At 43.2% G+C, this 9,807-nt stretch overlaps 1 protein-coding gene across 1 annotated transcript in view; it reads right to left on the bottom strand.

Moving 5' to 3' along the window:
* Positions 1–6,908, bottom strand: part of dnajc5ab (DnaJ (Hsp40) homolog, subfamily C, member 5ab) — a 32,573-nt gene extending 25,665 nt beyond the window's left edge. Inside the window, exon 1 of the mRNA XM_080733125.1 lies at positions 6,779–6,908. The gene's annotated coding sequence lies outside the window, so the exon portion shown is untranslated. The remainder of the gene's footprint in view (positions 1–6,778) is intronic.
* Between the last annotated feature and the right edge of the window lie 2,899 nt (positions 6,909–9,807).

The raw sequence follows: 9,807 nt of genomic DNA, 5'->3' as shown, positions 1-9,807 counted from the left end.
GCGCGTGATAGGAACTCCACGTGTGTCCTGAGTAGCGACAAAAACAAACAAAGCACGTGGATCCTAACTGCTTGGATCAAGTTACTGATCCGGTCCGGATACGGAAACATTTCTTGCATGTATGTGTACGTGTAAATAGCCGGATGCAGTAGGCGGGCTCTAGACCGGATCCCAATGTCGGAGTGGCAACACGTCGCAATGGAAAACCGTTACCCACTGACCATCCCCCCATCCCAGGCTTCCAGTTCCACACGGATGCTCTGTTATCACACAGTATACAACTATATACAGTATACAACTATACAATACATACATGCACTGGATTGGAAGTCTTACTTTGGACAGTAGAATCGTGGCCTCTGTTCTCCGAGGGGTCTCTACGCGGAAGCCATTCTTCATTGGCCAAATCGCCCAGTTTGTCCGTCTTTTCGCGGCGGTACATGGGTCTCTGCTGCTGCGGCGATGTGAGCCCCCGGGCGGGGGGATCCATCCTACACGGGGGTCGAGCTCCGTCGGGATCGGTTTCCACAATATCACGAGGCTCTTGATCCATTTTTGGACCCCGGTTCTTCGCGACTGGCACCATCTTAGTCTGGGATCGCTTCCAATTTCGGGCTTTTGATCCGGTCGGGAGCGGATGACGTCCTACGTTCTTCAATCTTTTTATCTTCAATAACAATGGCTACAGTGATCTTTTTCTCTTCTTCATCATCATTATCATCATCATCATCATCGTCATCATCACGACCACCACCACCATGGGCGCTGGTCCTGGGTCACCAACACGGGTAGGTTGTGTAATCCTAATTCTAACAAAGTTTATTTCTATCGGTCAGGGGGGGTTGGGTCGCACTTCGGCGGAATGATACCAGCAAGTTGAGGCTGAGTTGGCCTAATACATCTCAATATTCTAGTACTGCTAAATACTACTACCTACTACAATTACTATACTACTAATACTATAAAACAACTGATTTCCGACAAAATGATCGCTTTTACCAACGTTTCTCTCTCTCTTTCTCTACTAACAGCCCGATGCATAAAACAATATAGTCCCTCAATGCTGCTAGCAGCTAGCAGTGGCGTCAGTTCAGAACAAGCTAAGGTATGGCAACATGACTGGTGTCTGGTGAAGACACCAGTCATGTTGCCATACCTTAGCAACAGGCACGATGAAAAGTACATTTTTATTATTTCCCCCTGTCAAGGTATGGCAGCTGCATACCCCTGCCATACCCAATTGACGCCCCTGGCAGCTAGTCGCTCTGGGCAGGCGGAGCCAGGACAGTCTGTTTACTTTTTTTTTTATGAAAGGTTTCCGGCTGTCCTCAAAATGACACAGACGACCAATTATGCATTCAAAAGTTGCGCAAGGACGACTTTTATCATAATCCATAAAAAACATCAAACGAACGAACGGGCGTATTGGCACAGACGTCCCTGGAGGATTGGGGCGAACAGGAACGTTCAAAGCAGTATAAGAGTTAAGAGAATAAAGGCAAGAACACTTCATCACTAGGCTTTCCACACACTGCGGAAAGCCTAGTTTTCGTTCCTAACTGACTAGTGTGATCTGGTCTAGAGCAGTGCAGTGGTTCTCAACCTGTGGGGGGGGGGGGGGGATAAAAAAATTTTTTTGGGGGGGGGGATTATTTTGTGGGGTCGCGACTCCCCAGATGAAACACTGTTTTCTCACTCAACAGTAAACAAACCAACATAAAGTTTAAGTGCATATTTCTATAGTGACAATTCAAGGACATTTTAATACCTCTAAAATGTCAAATTAAACATTGGCCAAATTGTCAAATATTAGAGGCAGAAATTGTGAAAATATCCTGCTCACAACACCTGGCAGTGGCAACGCGAGGCGTTGTGAGCATGTAGATCTGAATCTGATTTGATAGATTTTCACAATAGAACCGTGTTGTACAAAATGTAATGCCTCAACTCTTAGTGCTTGTCAGGGTGGGAGGGTCCCCAGTGAAAGTATGATTATTTTGGGGGTAGCGGCCTGAAAAGGTTGAGAACCACTGGGTTCCCCCACATCAATGCCAAATTGAGTAGGCATTTCACCGGTCACTCGCTACGAGTTGGATGGATAAACCAAACGATGGATATATCAAAAAAGTATTCAGAGAAGTACTTTCATTTAAGATTGATCAAATTAGTAATTTGACGGCTGAGGGGAATCATTTTGGAGGAGCACAGTCAGGCGCTGTGGTTTCGGCCTGGTGACACAAAGTTATTTCTACGCTATAGACCGGATCAAAGTCTACTAGTCTAGGTCAGGACAGGAAAGAGGGGTGAATGAGATGGAGAGGAGACAATGAAGTGATCAATCACAATTTAAGCATAATACTAAATACAGAGGGAATGGGAGAAAAGAGATGTGTACTAGGAGAGAGCCAGAGGGAGATCTGGTGTGACACACTGAACTAGAGAATGTAGGAGTAGGTCAGGAATGGAGAAGAACATTTAAAAGTAAAGCAGTTCAAAAGAATGTTTGACAGCGCCTTGTGACCAGCAATCACACGACTGTTACACTTCACTGTCAAGGATGACAAGCTCATGACCCTGCATCTGATTCCAGTACACTCGCAAAGGGAACTCCCTCATTCGCTGCACAAGAAAACCATTATGAATCAGATTTAATGGACTTGTTTTTGGGATCTTCACCTAAATAAATCATGAACTCACTATCGCAGACACACTATCTCTCCAGTTTTACTTATGTAGCTGTGTTGTATTAGAGACAACTGGGGATAGTCATTCCTTTTCATATCATGTTGAGCTCTGATCTATCAGGTTTCAGCGTTACATATTAACATTTTCTTATTGAGTTATCACTGCAGTAGTAGTACAGAGTACAGTACTGCAGGGTTGTGTGTCAAAGAAAATTCCTTCCAAGTCCTTGAGAGGCAGCAATAAAGTGTTTGATCTATTCTATATTCATCCCAACTTTGTTACTATAGTATAATGCATGTTTCACAGCTTAAAGGTGTGAGCTTTTAGATCAGCTATTTCTTAAAAACAAAAGAACTAAAATTCTCCTACTAAAATCATTATTTTTTAGTAACAAGTAACCATTATTTTTGATTTACTGCCATTAATAATCTACCAACTAAGCCTTATTTTATACTTACAATGACAGCACACAAAAATAGCTAAAATAGCCAAGAACACAAAATGCATTGTGAGCATTGTGGCCATTTTCTATAAAATGACGTTTTTATAATGAGCACAAAATATTTTGACTAACTGTTACAGCCCTATACACAGCAAACACTTTAAGCAAGTTAAACAGTCATGTTCCATTCCACAGCACTTGTCAGCAGCACCAAAAACCGGCTCTCAAACAGAGACAGTGTCAATATCAATGCAGCAAACTAACTTCCTGGGCCCACAGGCAATGCAGACCGAATGCATCCCAAAGCTCACCAGTTATTCCTATGTAGGAAAAGACTTAAATAACCAGCTAACTCACACAATGTGTTAGGTTTACCTACCTCAGAGGTCTGTAATATGATGAGGAGAAGATGGAAGCACCCAAAGAAAAGACTCAAATCAGTCAAACTATTAAACAACCAACCAGTGTTCTTTGTGAGGGGCCAGCTCTCCACCAGTCAGCCCAACCAAGGGAAACTCCCACTGAGAGATATTTTGGGTTCATAGGGGTGTGTGACAGCTCCACTGATACGACGCTGCAACTTAGCAGAAAAAACTTGGTCTACGTTTCCACAGCCTGACTGGGAGACTGTGGGTCGACTCGGGACTTGGGACTAAATGGCTTGAGGGTATAACTGCTGTGTACCAGCCAACGGCTGGTTGTTACTGTATGTAACAACATGGTAAGTGTTGACTGTTTCAATCAGCCTGGGTTGTAGGGAGAGAGCCTATTATTCATAAGCAGCAGGTCTGTGACTTGAAAATGGTAAAATCAACAATAAGAAACTGTTAAAATTGATTGATATTTTTAACTAACTGGCAGAGGAAACCATGCAAGGCACCAACCTGCTCACCGGGAGCAACTAGGCGTTCAGAGCCTTGCTCAAGTTCTCTTCAACACCAACTCTGGGGGAGCCCGGGATCGAACTGGGAACCCTTCGGGAACCCTCCCTCTTCTAATGACGGTGTCTCTACCCCTGAGCCACAGGCCATAGGCTACCACCAAATATATGTTTAGTCAAAATGTCCTAACGTTGACAAACTTAAAAGCGCATACAAATGTATGTAAAATTGAACAAGAGAGGATAAATATTTGCCAATTTATTTCCCATATGAGACTTAAATTGGTTTATTGATTAGTCTGTTTACTCATAGCCTGGTTTAGTGACTGTGACGGCCCCAGGGCCGCTGCCATGGCTTGTGCTTTCCTTCAATGTTGTTGTTGTGGAGGCCATCAAAGAACTGAAGACAGCTGGTCACTGTCTCCACAAGTGGTGGTCTTGTGATTTCTTCTTCCCTGGCACCACATTGTGTAACACTGGAGATCTCTGATGTTCTGTATAGTTTATTTGGTCATCGACATCATCTCACATTGAGTAACACTGGAGATCTCTGATTTACTGTATAGTTTATTTGGTAATTGGCATCATCTTTTTAGTTTTAGTGTAGGGGAATGACGTACAGCAAATGGTCCAGCCAGCTGGGAATTGAACCAGCTGGCCGACTGGGAATCCATGACCCCATGGATTGCTTATTTGGCATTTGTTAAACTAAAATCTCTATTAAATCAAATTACCTTACTTTTATTTAATTATGTTTGCGTCCCTTATTTGCTGTCTGTGGTGCCTCGGTGCCTGGCCAAAACACTCCAGCAGGCTATAGCCTCTATATAGCATGCAGCACATACAGTATTATCTTCATCCACAACTGGATACATCAGCCTCTATGCTCAAGCACAGATAAGCTGGCTCTGACAGAAGTCACATGATGATTCACAGTGCTCCAGCAATGCATACTTCCATTTTATACAGTATGTGCTCCATAAAGTTGTTCTGAATCATTCTACAATTTTTACAGAGACAGATTGTCTGTGTAAGAGATTAGCATCAATGCATATTCCAAGTCTTTGCCATCTCCAATGACCTCATAATGCATTTATGAATTGTTAATAATTAGGTGTGCCTAAAGAGTTAATATGTGTATTAAGGTTGGGAATTATTTAGCTATGGGATGCAGTTTGTCTGAAAGTGCAGAATCCCCCCCCAGCACACGCACACGCACACACACACGCACACGCACACGCACACACACACACACACACACACTCTCTTATATTAAGTGTTAATGGAATGCAATGAGATTTTTGCCCAGTGTGACAGAATTGTGGCTCTAGATCTTTACACCTCATTAATGGGGATCATGTGAGTACTTATCTTTCAATCAGCATTTTGCAATCAGTCTCAGCAGCAAAAATGTGATATGTAGCTAGCAGCAGCACAGGCTACTGCGGCTTCCTGTAGAAAACAGGCCTGTTGTCTGGCAACTGGTTCTCGTTTCTAACAAGGCAGAGAAGACTTTTAGGCCTCTGGCAGCAGTGGCAGGTTGTCACGTAATGAGGTTTTTCCAGCCAATCAAGAATACTATTTTTTTGTCTTACACACACACACACACACACACACACACACACACACACACCACCTGCCATTCCACTTGGTCCACTGGACAGAGCACATTAGGAATAAAGGAAGATACAGCAGCCCTTTTGAATCAAGAGAAGTTTTGCTCGCTCCCTCTGTCTGTCTGTCTGTCTGTCTGTCTGTCTGTCTGTCTGTCTGTCTGTCTGTCTGTCTGTCTGAGTAGGCCTACAGCAAGACTAGTGGTGATGATACTTCATAAGGCCTAATGATGATATTCAGATAAGACAAACTATACCAGATGGGAATAACGGATGCTACAGTATGTACGGTATATGGATAGGCCACGAAAAGAGAAAGCATAACAAGGTAATAGAACACAATAGTAGTTCAATAACAGTGTAATAATATCTCACACACACACACACACACACACACACACACACACACACACACACACACACACACACATCTAAATCTATGATTTATTCACAGAAAAAAAGGCCAAAACAGAACGTGTCAATAAGCACTGTTGTTTAAACTAAAATGACAGATAGATTTCTAATCTCCCTTCCTCACGGGCTGCTGTAGTGTACAAGTTACCAGACAAACAAACTGCAGTTACAGCACTGACACCTGTCTCATCGTGCAACAACCCAAAAGCCAGACGTCTGGGATGATAATAACGGCAATGCAATACTATGCGTCTGCGAGCTGCATGGCTCCAAGGGGGATTGTAAATCCAGATTTATCCCGTGGTTACCTACTCCTGGCGTCGCTGGTTAGTGGACCTGGACCTCAACACGGTTTAACTCAGTAGAGGCTGTGGACGGTCACATTAGTCACGATCCATTTAATTACTATACTTGTACAGTACAGTACAGTACAGTCACTCGCTTTCTCGGTTGGAAATCTTCACAATAGGCGCCCCATATGGCGACTAAAATGAGCTAGAAAATAACGGTCGACCAGAGAATCAAACCCGCGGTTAAAGCGGATAATCTCTCTCCCAGCCATCGCATCAAAGGGAGCGCACGAGCATCCATATTGGTTGGGGCAGCCTAGCACCTTACAGTAAACCGTTACCATATCCATGGATAGAATTAGCTAGGCTATAGCCGCTAGCTCGCTAACTAATCCAAGGACAACAAAACGACGAGAAGCTTAGCCCTGCCGGGGCTATTGGTGTGTTTTCTTACCGTTCGTGTGTCGGGCGCTGTCGCTGTGGTCGGTGCTTTTCAGAGCTGTGCGCTGCAGCGTTGGTGTCGGTGTTTGGACTGTATAGTTCGCACCCCAGTGGAGAGCCGAGTGAGTTCTGCTTTCCGCCGCTAAACCATTCAAACTGCCCGTAGTGAAGCTAGTGAGCTAACAGGCTAAACATTGAGGAGACTGTGGAGAGGGAGCGAGCTGTCAATCCCTCCTGGTCAGTCAGCCGCTGGTGGAGATGGGACGTTCGCGAACGAATCGAGTCTTTTGAACGGCTCTTTGAAATGAACGATGGGATCCGGTTCGCAGTGGGCCAGGCAGGAGGAAGCCGTCGATCCTCTAATGCAGGGGTGGGCAACTTTGTTGATGGCGAGGGCCACTATATTTCCACCTTCACTCCAGAGGGCCACTATATTTCCACCTTCACTCCAGAGGGCCACATTGCATATTGCTACGTCCTCCTTTGTCATTCTAGTATCTCATTCAAAAGAAGCAAAAATAGCAGATCTACAAGCTCAAAACAGATTGGCTATTTTTGCTTCTTTTGAATTGGAATCCTGAATAATTTGTTGTTCTTTTGTAATTGGAATCCTGAAATGTAACATTTTGATTTAATTTCAAACATATTTAGTGATATACTCATGTTAACTTTATGAACCTAAATACAAATAGCCTACATTGGACATAAAAAAAAATACATTTTAATACTACTATACTAGTCATTAAGCTACTAATATAGACTGACGGAATTAAAGCAGGTCATGTTTGGAATTGTAACTGCTGAAATATAATGATATATCAGTATTCCGGTATTAACCTGAGCATAGGCGATTTTAAGGGGTGTCCTAGGGTGCACGTGCAACCCCTGGCCGCCAGGCGGCCATTTTGATTTTTTTTTTTTTGTAATGTAACTTTACATCCACTCAGACCGAATACAACAACACCCCCTAGTGGTAGTGATAGAGGCTGGCAGCTCCAGGCAGCCCCCCCCCCTCCCCTCCTGATGTGATGTCATATCCACGCGCCAGTATTGAAATTGAAAACAACATCTGTTAAAAATAAAGCATGGAGTTCGAGCTCTTCACTACTATGGACGTGACTACCGGTAGATATTATAATATAGCTGCTTGCCCTGAAACATCACATGGAGAGGATCATTTTGTACCTGACTTTCCTCTACAAAACACAGACCTCAGGCTCTATCAGCCAGGACTCTTGTCTCACTGTGCGTGACTGAACCATTTCCTCCTGACCAGCCCAAGGTAAGACTAAGACAGTCAGATCATGCTTTTATAAACCCTATTATATTAAGCCCAAAATGGTTCTGCCGCCGTGTAGAACCGAACCGATTTTAACTTGAAAAAATGCATAATTTGCCCGCAAATAACCGATAACCGCAAGTAACTTATTTTTACATTTGGGTACAAAATTAACTGCAGAAATCCGCTATGACAGCAGCGGATTATTACCGATGTGATATTCTGTATAGAACACTGGACACACTCATACAACAGCTTGAGGGGCGCTTTTCTGAAAACGATTTTCATATCCTCCAGTGTCTTGCTGATGTTGTAACCTCAGATAGCCCTTCAGAAAAAAGTGTGACAGACGTATGTCAAACATACACTCTTGATGCAGATGTTCTGAAAGCTGAAATCTCTGTAATGACTTCCATGTACAGGGAAGAGAATGTGCGCAAAAAAAAAGAAATGGAGGACACGACACTGTTTGAAAAGAAACTTGCTTTTTTTCAAGAGAAGGGAATGCATAATTCTGATTCATTTGGTACATTAAAACACGTCTACACACTGTACCTCACCATACCAGTTACGAGTGCTTCAGCTGAGTGCAGTTTCTCTACTTTGAGACAACTAAAAACGTATTTACGGACAACCATGACTGATAAAAGAGTGTCAGATATAGGCATTTTACAGATTGAGAAAATACACTAAATTAAAGTGCAGAAAATAATTGAAAGGTTTGCAAGTGTCAAAACCCGGAGGCTGCAGTTCATTGTGTAATAAGGATGTGTCTACTATTTGTTTTTGTGAAATGCTTATTTGACACTGTAAATGACTGCTTGATTGCTTGATGAATGATGATTAACTTGATGTTTGGCTTTGCTGCCTCTGTCTGCAAAATAAGTAAATAAATCCTATACTAGACATGCTCATGGTGTCTAGAAAAAGAAGCACCTGTTTTACACTTTTTTTGTTTATATTGTGTTACATTTGGGTACAAAATTAACTGCAGAAATCCGCTAAAACAACATTACAAAACCGCTAATATCCGCAATATTTTTTCGCGTGCGCGCACGCGAACGTCGAACGTCCACGCGAACGTCGCGCGCGCGTGCATGAGGTAATAGAGGTCGTGCACCCCCTGCTAGAAGAGGCTAGAATCGCCTATGAACCTGAGGGCCGCATTAACTGAAGGTGGGGGCCGCATGTGGCCCCCGGGCCGCCAGTTGCCCATGTATGCTCTAATGAGAACAGTGATGTAAAAAAGTACTCAAATTCTTTACTTAATTAAAAGTATCAATACTGCAACGTGGAAATACTCTGCCACAAGTAGAAGTTCGGAATTAAAATGTACTTGAGTAGAAGTTACAAAAGTATCGGTATCGAAATGTAGACTACGCTACTCATTATGCAGAATGTCCCATTTCACAAGTTTTCCAATGAATAAGATGTAGAAAAGACAAGTCATTTTAAAATAGCAGATCTACAAGCTCACAACGCGGCTATTTTCAAATGTATATAGGGTTGAAGTGATTTGTAATTATAATCAAAATCTAAAAAGTCGAGCAGCACCTGGCTGCAGACACTAGGGTCCTGTTGATGTCCACGGGAGACAGGAACATCAACAAGTGGCAGGAAGTGACCTCACAGTGTCAAGTGACTTCATGCCGCTTGTGGAGGTCACGTGACGTCTCTGCCTTGCAGTCCAAGGCACTACAGTCCCTTTGAGCCGCATTGTCGCTATGTGTACATGTTATCTTTTATCTTTTAGACAACCCAAC

Source organism: Nannobrachium achirus, assembly GCF_963921795.1.
Source record: "Nannobrachium achirus genome assembly, chromosome: 9".
NCBI lineage: Eukaryota > Metazoa > Chordata > Actinopteri > Myctophiformes > Myctophidae > Nannobrachium > Nannobrachium achirus.
This window is presented reverse-complemented; position numbering and strand designations above follow the sequence as displayed.